General features: G+C 41.6%; 1 pseudogene; it reads right to left on the reverse strand.

Annotated features, from left to right (window-relative positions):
• Window positions 1-1,903: 1,903 nt before the first annotated feature.
• Window positions 1,904-2,295, reverse strand: LOC125098607 (60S ribosomal protein L27-like; annotated as a pseudogene).
• Window positions 2,296-11,472: the final 9,177 nt, after the last annotated feature.

Raw genomic sequence — 11,472 nt, forward strand, 5'->3', positions numbered from 1 at the left:
TCTCTCTCACTGTCTCTCTCTCAAATAAATAAATTAAAAAAAATCTTAAAAAAAAATTATGATTATGTAAACATTATTCTCGCAGAGCTAACTAGCATCCAGGGACCCGTACAGAAGGAACTATAATCTTATGATTTAAATGCTGCCTGAAGAGAAATGCTCCAGGCTTCAAGTTCAAATGTATTTTCCTACGCTCCCTCAGTATTCAAAGTCTTGTTATAATTTTCATTTGTTTCATATTTGGACCATGAGTTTCTTATACGAGTTTCTGTTCTCCTGGAGTTTCTAATTGTTTTTCTCTTTTCTTCTTGAGAAAAGAAACATATGCCTTTCTCATCAGGTCATTAAAATCTCCCAGCTTCTTAATTACATTATTTGTTGAATGAAGCCTATTTTCTTCTTGAAGACACTTTTCTCCAAACCCTCTGACTTCCTGTTCTAATTTTGACTGATGGCTTTATGGACTCTGGTATTTCTATTCATTACACTTGTGGGTCAGTTCTACTGTTGGGTGAGTCTGGTCTCTCTTTCTTGGGTTTTTTCTCTGTTTTGCTGGAGTATATCTTCAAATAACATTTTTAAAAAAATATTTTATCTATTTATTTGACAAGCAGAGAGATGGTGAGAGAGGGAACACAAGCAGGGGGAGTGGGAGAGGGAGAAGCAAGTTCCCGCAGAGCAGGGAGCCCGAAGTGGAGCTCATTCCCAGGACCCTGGGATCATAACATGAGCCAAAGGCAGACACTTAACAACTGAGCTTCCCAGGTGCCCCTCAAATAACATTTTTATTTTATTTTAAGATTATTTATTTATTTATTTATTTGACAGACAGAGATCACAAGTAGTCAGAGAGGCAGGCAGAGAGAGAGGAGGAAGCAGGCTCCCTGCCAAGCAGAGAGCCCGATGCAGGGCTTGATCCCAGGACTCTCAGATCATGCCCTGAGCTGAAGGTAGAGGCTTTAACCCACTGAGCCACCCAGGTGCCCCTCAAATAACATTTTTAAAGGGGATGCATGGAAGGAAATCATTTAGAATCTGAAGTGTTCTTAATTTGTCCTTACTCTTCCTGAGTGGGAAGATCAATTTGCAGGCTCCATTTTAGGACATGTGGAAAGGGGGTAGAGAGGCAAGAGGGCACCCGGTTTCCACCCTGTGCCAACATAAGGAGAGATTTACTCTAAGACACCAATGCTCTAAGTGGGAATTTTGGTCCTTTTGAAAAAGATCACTTAATTTCTTTATAAAGTGGTTCTCTCTTACTTTTTTTTTTTTTTTTTTTTGAGAAAGGGAGGGGTAGAGGAAAAGGGAGAGAGAGAATCCCAAGCAGGCTCCACTCCTAGCATGGAGCACAAGGTGGGCCTTGATCTCACAACCCTGAGATCATGATCTTGAGATCATGACCTGAGCTGAGATCAAGAGTCAGACATTTAATTGACTGAGCCACCCAGGCGTTCCCCCCTCACTTTTGAATCTTTCCCTTCTCTGTACGCTCCTGATGTGAAGGGGACTGTTTTGTAGGGGATTTTTAGTGGCTGCTGCTGGCTTGTTATTCATTAAACAGGCCCTTCCTTGAATTATTTCCTAACTTTGGTTATTCTCATATCACCATCTCAATTTTTGCCATATCTTCTTACTTCCCATGTTAATATGTACTTTTTTTTGTTTTGTTTTGTTTTTTTAAAGATTTTATTTATTTATTTATTTGACAGACAGAGATCACAAGCAGGCAGAGAGGCAGGCAGAGAGAGAGGAGGAAGCAGGCTCCCTGCTGAGCAGAGAGCCCGATGCGGGGCTCGATCCCAGGACCCTGAGATCATGACCTGAGCCGAAGGCAGCGGCCTAACCCACTGAGCCACCCAGGTGCCCTTTTTTTGGTATTTTTAATGACTGAAACAAAACAGACCTAAAACCACAGCTTCTGGGAGAATCATTTGTTCTTACCAGTCTTGTACCTCTCCTCGAACTTGATCTTGACATCTTGTCAGGCCTTGTGTTTAAGAGCAGGGCCTCTGAAGACATTCTTACTGATGACAGCTTTGTCCAAGGGGAGGTCCACAGAGTACCTCGTGGGCATGAAGTGACAGTGGTTTTAAACTTTCACAAAAGACTTGAACTTTGACCTTTTGGTGGTTTTCTTCGTGCTCATGGCAGCTGTCACTTTGCAGTCAATTCCAGCCACCAGAGCATGGCTGTAGGGACAGTCTGAAGTGCCATCATCAATGTTCTTCACAATGACCAAGAATAGGGTCTGGCTAGGACCAGCACCACCTTCCCGGGTTTCATGAACTTGCCCATCTCAAGCCTACAGCAGGAAGAATTTTTACTCATGGTATTATTTTTATGTAAATTGACTATGCTAGTCCTACATCATAGCAGGCAAATATTTCTTTTTTTTTGCAGGCAAATTTTTTTTAAAGATTTTATTTATTTATTTGACAGACAGAAAGACAGACAGAGATCACAAGTAGGCAGAGAGAGAAGCGGTAACAGGCTCCCTGCCGAGCAGAGAGCCTGATGCGGGGCTCGTTCCCAGGACCCTGGGATCATGACCCAAGCCGAAGGCAGAGGCTCAACCCACTGAGCCACCCAGGCGCCCCAATGTTATAGTTGTATCTCTTGTTGTTTGTAATTATATAGTTTTATTTTCTAATCCATATACATCATTCTTAAGATAACAGAAGTTGTTTTTTTTTTTTTTTTTGCCACCAGATAGCATTCACAGCAATGGGGCATACAGCATACTTTGCAAAATACTTCTCTTAAAGTACTGTGTTGATTACCGACCAATCAATTGTCTGAGCTTTCTGCCAGTTTGGACCTCCAAGGGGGTCTCCTTTCAATAGTCCCTCTCTTCCTTGTCCTGATTCTGACATGCTAGGAATAAAGTAAAATAGTAATTCTTATTGATGATGTAAAGTGATGACTGCAAAGGTCTTAGCTTAGGGTGGGAGTGACCAGACCTGCTAATTTACCTTCCATCACTGTCTATGAGAGCAGATGGTTGGGCCCTCCTCCCTCAGGGAGTGGCTCACAGTCTCAGTCCTGCCTCTCTGGTCCCCTTGGGGGGGCTCGTGGCTATTACAATCAAGTACCTTGGGCTCAGGTACATATTCAGAGAGCAGACAGTCCGTATCTTTTCCAAATTGCTCCAAAAAGTAGAAAAAGAGGGACAACTACCCATTGCATTTTATGTGGCTAGTAGAACTTTAATATTCAACTTAGACAAGGAAGTTGGAGACAAGAAGATCTTAGGCCAATCTCAATTACGGACACAGTTTCAAATATCTTAAATAGAAAGTTGCCAAATGAAACACAGCAACATATTTAAAAATGCATAATGGCCAAGTTGGGTTTATTCCATAAATGCAAGAATATTTCAACATTAGAAAATTATTATTTCAAGTCCCTGTGCCTTGGTGGCTCAGTCAGTTAAGTGTCAGACTCTTGGTTTCTGCTCAGGGTCATGAGAACAGGGGGTGCTCAGTGTAGAGTCTGCTTGAAATTCTGTCCCCTCCTCCCTCTCCCTCCCCCTCTCCTCCTCCCCTCTGTTCACACACACTCTCTCTCTCAAATAAATAAATAAATAAAATCTTTTTAAAGAGAAAATATTATTTTTATTTTTTTTAAAAGATTTTATTTATTTATGTGACAGAGATCACAAGTAGGCAGGGAGACAGGCAGACAGAGAGGGGGAAGCAGGTTCCCCGTGGAGCAGATAGCCCGATGCAGGGCTTGATCCCAGGACCTGAGGATCATGACCTGAGCCAAAGCCTGAGGCTTTAACCCACTGAGTCACCCAGGCGCCCCTATTATTATTTTTAAAGATTTGTTAGTTTTAGAGAAAAAGAAAGCAAGCAGGAGGCCAGAGGAGGAGGGAGAGGGAGAGAATTTCAAGCAGACTCTGCTGAGCACAGAGGCTGACAGGGGGCTCAATGCGGAGCTGATCCCCCAACCCTGAGATCATGACCCCAGTGGAAACCAACAGTTGGACGCTTAATGGACTGAGCTACTCAGGTGCCCTTAGTATTTTAAGCCTCAACTCTTGATCTCAGAAATCTCAAAAATCTTGATCCCAAAAATCCTATGATCACATAAAGCAGAGGGAGAAAGTGCATTTGATAAAATTAAGCCGTTTATAAAAATTCTTGGCAAACCAGGAGTAGGAGGAAGGAACTTCCTTAATGCGATACGTTGGTAAAGGGTATCTTTCTAGAACCTGCAGTAAGTGTACCACTTAATGATAAAACTTCAAGAATTTCCTTTAAAGTAAGAAACCTAAAAAGGATATTCACTATCTCTATTACTGTTCAAAGCTATCCAGGATTCCTTAGCCTGTGCAATGAGGGAAACAAAAGGGAATTAATAGCACAAACCTTTGGAAAGGAAGAAACAAAATGGACATCATATATTTGTAGATCATGTGATTGTCTACCTAGAAAATCAAAGAGAGTCTACAGGCAAGCTATTAAAATTATCGAGAGGATTCATGATGAAAGACAATTTTCCATGGGTCAGTTGCATTTCTGGATGCTTTGCAGAGATACAAACTGCCCTTTTGTTTGGTACTATTTTTTTTTTTAATTTGGACAATCTCTTCAAGGATGTTTATATCAACCATCTTTGGAACATAGAGTAGTTATCTCCCTCCAGAGCAGAAGGCAGATTTGCTTATTGTCCAGTGTATTGAAGATAATGTCTCCCTCTGCAGCATAGAGCTCAGGATTCTTCAGGGACTATGCAAACCTGCTGATTTCATGGCAGCATCCCTGGGGGACTTGGAGAGCCAGAGGAGCCGCTGGCCCAAACATGAGGCACATGCTTCTTGCTGAGACGTGAACAGTGAAGTCCTTTGTCTCTGACCCAGAACTCTCGTGTCTTCTGCAGCATCCCTGATACCGTGGTAGCTAAGAGTCTAGCTGGGGTAAAATCCCAGACCCTTTACCTTGTCGGTGGTTCAGCCATCTCATCTCTAAATACCAATAACAGACAAAAAGTGCTATTTATAAATGGTACCACTAATGGAGGCACAAAAAACGCTTAAGTGTCCAAGGATAAATCTAAGAAACATGCAAGATGTTTACAGAGAAAATTAGAAGGCTTGACTGATGGTCATTGAAGAGACACAGAGAAATGGAGAGGTATAACTTGCTTGTGGAAGGAGGGTCTCAACTGTAAAGATGTGAATTCTCCCCCAAATTAATCTATAAATTCATTTCATTGTCAAAGGATTAAATAAAGTATTTTTAAAATTAATGTTTTTGGCAACATTATCCTAAAGTCATATGAAGGAACAGCCAAGGGTAGCCAAACAACCTTGAAGAAAACGAACAGTGAAGAGACTCGCCCTTCAGATGTCAGGACTTATACAACTCAAGTAATTGAGACAGGAAGATATTGGCAGAGGGGTGTACAAATAAATAAATGGGACAGAATTGAGGGCTCAAAGACAGAGATGTGCAGACTGGACGTTCGACTTAAGTGAGAAATGACATTTAAACCAGTTTCTTCTTTTTTATTCTTTATTTTTTATAAGTAGGTGCCACATCCAGCATGGAGCCCAACACGGCACTCAAACTCACAACTCTGAGATCAAGACCTGAGCTGAAATCAAGAGTCGGAAGCTTATCCAACTGAGACACCCAGGTACCCCTAAACCAGTCCCTTTTATGGAACACCTGGCTGGCTCAGTCTGTACAGCTTACAACTCTTGATCTCAGGGTCAAGAGTTCAAGTCCCACGTTGGGTGTAGAGATTACTTAAAAAAGAAAAAAAGATACTTAAACCAGTTCCGTCCAATAATGGTGGCATGAAAATTGGTTTTCCATGTGGAAAAAAGAGAATTGTACTCCTATATCACTCTTGCTCACCAAAATCAGTACAGAGAGATACTAAATATGAAAAAGAAAACTTTTAAATACAAATCTTCTCTAGACCTCACGATATGAAGATTTCTTAACCAAGTTTAAAAAGCATAAACAAGAAAGAAAGTATTGATAGATTTGCCTACATTAAAATTCCAAAGTATCGTATAGCAAAAACAGGATAAACAAAACCCAAGCCACAAGGTTGGGAGAAGATACACGGATAATGAACATTACAGACAAAGTATTGGTCTCCAGGCTGCATCACAAAGTTCTACAGATCAATAAAAAGATTACAGACAACTCAACAGAAAAACAAGTATAAGATGTACATAAGTAAACAATATAAATATATGGGAAATGACGTTCAACCTTACTTGTAATTTCGGGAATGCAAATTCAAACGAGATGAAATTTTAGACCTCAAGTTGGTAACACAAACGACATTTCCAGTCTGACTATATTAAGTGTTGAGCACTACATGGGACAAAGGGCCCTCTTGTTAATGCTAAAGAGAGCTTCGATCATAACCACATTGAGAAGCAATCTGGCAAAATCTAGTAAAGTCCAGCATGTGCATATCCTCCAACCTAGCAATTCAATTCTGGAAATAAATCCCAACTCTTGACAAGTACAAGAATGTTCATTACAACACCATGTAGAGTGGAAAATTGGAAACAACAGAATAATGTACAAGTCAATCTTGTCAGAGCTACAAAGTAGACAGTTAAGATGAGTGCACCAGAGAGATGTATATAGATTGACAGCCTGCCCCTAACATTTAGGAGGCCCAGGGTGAGGGGAATCTGGGGGCCGAGGACCCTCCTCTATTCTCTTCCCACTCGGGATCCATCCCCCACAGTGAGGAATGTCACGCACACACACTTGTGGACACTTTAGTCTATTTGTCTGAACTCTGTCTGCTAAACCCACCCTCCCACCAACGTCACCCTGGCCAGCCCTTAGGATTAAGGTGGGTACAGCTGTCACCTCAGGAAGAAAACTCTAGGGAAATCACTGCCCTGGCCTTGAAATGGGCTCTGGGCCCCGGGGGCAGAGGAAATCCAGGATTCAAGGTTTAGAAGGGAGAAGGCTTCTGGGTGGGTCTTGACTCCTTAACCCACAGAGGAGGGCCTGGGCGGGATCCAGGGTCCCAGTCTAAGAGAGGTGCTTTGTGTTAGCAAGCTTGAAACTCACACGTGATATTGTACAGAAAAGGCAGAGAGACAAGCAGTATAGGATGCATGATAGGAAGCTTTAAAACAGGCAAAACAGTACTACCCACTGCTCAAGGATATGTGCAAAAGGAGTGAAGTTACAAAAGCTTGCAGAGGGCGCCTGGGGGCTCAGCTGGTTAAGCATCTGCCTTGGGCTCAGGTCATGATCCCAGGGTCCTGGGATCCAGTCCTGCATCCACTGGGTTCTCTGCTCAGTGGGGAGTCTGCTTCTCCTTTTCCCTGCCACTCCCCCTGCTCTTTCTCTCACTGCTCTAAGTAAATATGTATATATATGTATATATACATATATTTCTATGAAATTTAAAAAAGAAAACAAACGGTCTACCTTTAAAAAGGCAAGGAAGGAGAATGAAATGCAGAGCAAAGGTGAGATATAATGGGATAGAGACAAGCTAAATATGTTAGCAGTAATAATAAATCGACAATACGCTGTTCCTCTAAGTGGGATAGTTTAAAACACCTCTTTTTATTACTGAGTGCTGTTTCTTTTTTTTTTTTTTTAAGATTTTATTTATTTATTTGACAAAGACACAGCAAGAGAAGGAACCCAAGCAGGGGGAGCGGGAGAGGGAGAAACAGGTTTCCTGCTGAGCAGGGAGCCCAACGCAGGGCTCAATTCCGGGACCCTAGGATCATGACCCAAGCCGAAGGCAGACACTCAATGACTGAACCATCCAGGCGCCCCTTGAGTACTGTTTCTAATTTTTAAAAAAAGGTCGGGGGAAGGGGCGCGCCTGGGTGGCTCAGTGGATTAAAGCCTCTGCCTTCGGCTTAGGTCGTTATCTCAGGGTCCTGGGATCAAGTCCCAAGTCGGGCTCTCTGCTCGGTGGGGAGCCCACTTCCCTCTCTCTCTCTGCCTACTTGTGATTTCTCTCTCTGTCAAATAAATAAATAAAATCTTAAAAAAAATAAAATTAACAAATAAAAAATTAGGAAAGGCATGGAAGGTTTGAACAACAGAGTGAACAAGTTTGACTTACTGACATAAAGAGAAGCCAATCCCCAAGGCTCATTCTTCCCAAGCACACATGGACCATTTAACGAACATTGAGCCACATTCCAGGCCATAAAGCAGGTCTTACACACCAGTTACACACACCATATTCTCGGATCAAAATGCTTTTAAGAGGGGCGCCTGGGTGGCTCAGTGGGTTGAGCCGCTGCCTTTGGCTCAGGTCGTGATCCCAGGTCCTGGGTTCAAGCCCCACATCGGGCTTTCTGCTCAGCAGGGAGCCTGCTTCCTCCTCTCTCTCTGCCTGCCTCTCTGCCTACTTGTGATTTCTCTCTGTCAAATAAATAAATAAAATCTTTAAAAAAATGCTTTTAAGAAGTGATAACAAGAAATTATTCCCACATGTTTGGAAATTTAAAAAATTACTTCTGGAGACCACCCAAACATTCACCAGCAGTCGAATGCAAGAATAAGTTGTAGTACATTCATACGATGGGTTGCTAGACACCAAAACGCATCACACACAAGCCCATACACACCACTATTATAACAGGTGACGACATGGAGAAAGCTCACAGACAGAGTGTTGAGTGAAAGAAGACAGAAAGAGTGAATACTCTCTAATTCTATTTTGCATGAAACTTAAAAGCAGACAAAATTGGGGCGCCTGGGTGGCTCAGTCGGTTAAGCATCTGCCTTCGGCTCAGGTCATGATACCAGTGTCCTGGGATCTAGTCCCACAACAGGCTCCCTGCTCAGAGGGGAGCCTGCTTCTCCCTCTCCCTCTGCCTCTCACCCCAGCTCACGCTCTCTCTCTCACTCGCTATCTCTCTCTCTCTAATAAATAAATGAAATATTTAAAAAAAATTTAAAAAGCAGACAAAATTAATCGACCGTGACAGAAGTCAGAATAGTGGGATGATGGGAGTGATGACGGACAGGGATGCTGAAAAAGTCTCTATTTTGTTCTCACTTAGGAAATAAAAAAAAAGAACCAAAGACCAGACCTGATGAAAACAGGACAAAGAAATGATGAAGATGAGAGCAAAATGGAATAAAGCAGAAAACAAATATACAACTGAGAGGATTCCTGAAACCAAAGTGAGCTCTTTGAAAAGATTAGTAAAATAGTGAAACCTCTGAGTCTGATATAGAGATAAAGACACAAATAAGTAAATACTAAGAATGAAAAGGATATGATCACTACAGATCCTGGAGAGATTTGAAAAAATAATATGAACAACTATTTCTTTAATGTTTTATTTCTCACTTCCATTCCTTAAGTCAGTTTGGATCAATTTTATTTTGTAGCTACTTACCCACTGCATCCTCATTTTCCAATTTATTTGTACAAAGTTGTTTCTTATGCTGAAAAAAAATCTTTCTCTCATTAACTCCCTCTTTTCATTATGTATTTGGGCCTTTTCTCTTTTTTCCTTAATCAGCCCGGCTACAGATGTATCTGTTTTATTAGTCATTGGCTTTATCGATCATCTGTGTTGGTTCTTTGTTTTCTGTTTTATTGATTTTTTTTCTCTTATCTTTATTATTTCCTGCTATTGGGGGGCTGTGTTATTATGTTGTCTTTCTCTGACAACGTAAACCGAATGCTCAAGTCACTAATGCGTGATTTTTTATTAAGGTGCAAGCTTTAATGTGGGCATCCGGAAGAATACACATTCCCCTCAAGGATTGTTTCAGCTGCACTGAAATTTCAAAATGTAACGCTCTCATATCTTGTATTTTTTTCTTTGTCCCAATAAGTATTTGGAGGCTTGATTTTAATTTTCAAACGTAAGTTTACCTTTTCGTTATCATTTTCTCATTTCAGTGGATTGTGGTCATAGAAAATGGTCTCTATGACATCCGTTCACTCCTTGGCAGACTTGCTTCATGACCTAGTATGGGAACAATTTCTGTAAATGTTCTCACACTGGATGAAAAGAATGCCAATTTTTCTGTTTGATCAAGCTTCTTAAATGTGTTATTCAAATATTCTACACATTTACTAATCTTACGGCCATTTGATTTAGTAACTATGGAGAAAGGAAAGATAAGGTTCTCAGGGGGATTGTGGGTCCATCTGTGTCTCTTTGAAATTGTCTCAAGTTTCACTTCCTATCAGGGGTCATCAAACTATGTGGTCTGTGAACCAAATTTGGGCCACTCCTTGTTTTTGTAAATAAAGTTTTATTGGAACACAGCCATGTTGGTTTTTTGTTGTGTTCTCTGTGACTTTTTTCTTACTGCAATGGCAAAGCTGCGTAGTTGAGACAGAGGCTGGATGGTCTACAACGTCTAAAATATTTACTATCTGTCCTTTTATAGAAGTTTGCTCACTCTGCTTTATGTATTTTTTATTTTATTTAAATTTTATTTATTTATCTGAGAGAGAGCGCAGAGGGAGAGCGAGAAGAAGACTCCCTGCTGAGCAGAGAGCCTGACTTGGGACTCGATCCCCGGATGCTGAGATCATGACCAGAGCCAAATGCAGACACTTAACCGACTGAGCCACCCAGGCTCCCCAGACTCTGCTTTATATAATCTGAGGGCTAGGCTGTTAGGTTCAAAAAATTTCAGAATTATATCTCCCTGATAACATTTTTCTTGTTAATCATTATGTAATGACCCTCTTTTCCATGATGATGCCTTTTGACTTAAAGTCCATTTTGTCTGACATTTATAAAACTACACCAGCTCCCTTCAGCTTAGTATTTGCCTGCAGTGCCTATTAGAAATGCTTTTGGCTGTATGTAACAAAACACAGCTACAGTGGCTGAAACACACTGGGGTATGTTTTCTTTAAAAAAAAAAAATTTTTTTTTTTTTTTTAAATTCCAGGGGCGCCTGGGTGGCTCAGTGGGTTAAAGCCTCTGCCTTCAGCTCAGGTCATGATCCCAGGGTCCTGGGATGGACCCCTGCATCAGGTTCTCTGCTCAGCGGGGAGCCTGCTTCCCACTTTCTCTCTACCTGCTGCTCTGCCTACTTCTGATCTCTCTCTGTCAAATAAATAAGATCTTTAAAAAACAAACAAACAAAAAAATTCCAAAGGCAGGTTGCTGACAGCATTGTCTCAGCTGCCCTATGATGCCGTCAGGTACCCAGGCTTGCTCACTGTCTAATCTCCATCAGCATTCGCCTGCAGACCTTTGTGCTCATGGGTGTGTCAAGATTGCAAAAGGGCTGCTGCGCGCAGAGGCATTGTGTCCATGCACCAGGCAGAAGGAGAAAGGAAGAAAGCACTGCCCAGATTCCCCTTTACATCCCAGTTTCCAGATCTGGGGCCCATGAGCATCTTTTCCCTAATCACCAACAGAGAGAAAAGAGGCTCTACAATTGGCTTCGACCAAATCATGATTCATCCTTTGCGGCTGGTACTTTGACATCACAAGAAATAAACTGGGGATGGGGGACAGATGCT

This window comes from Lutra lutra, chromosome 4 (genome assembly GCF_902655055.1).
Source record: "Lutra lutra chromosome 4, mLutLut1.2, whole genome shotgun sequence".
Taxonomy (NCBI): Eukaryota; Metazoa; Chordata; class Mammalia; order Carnivora; family Mustelidae; genus Lutra; species Lutra lutra.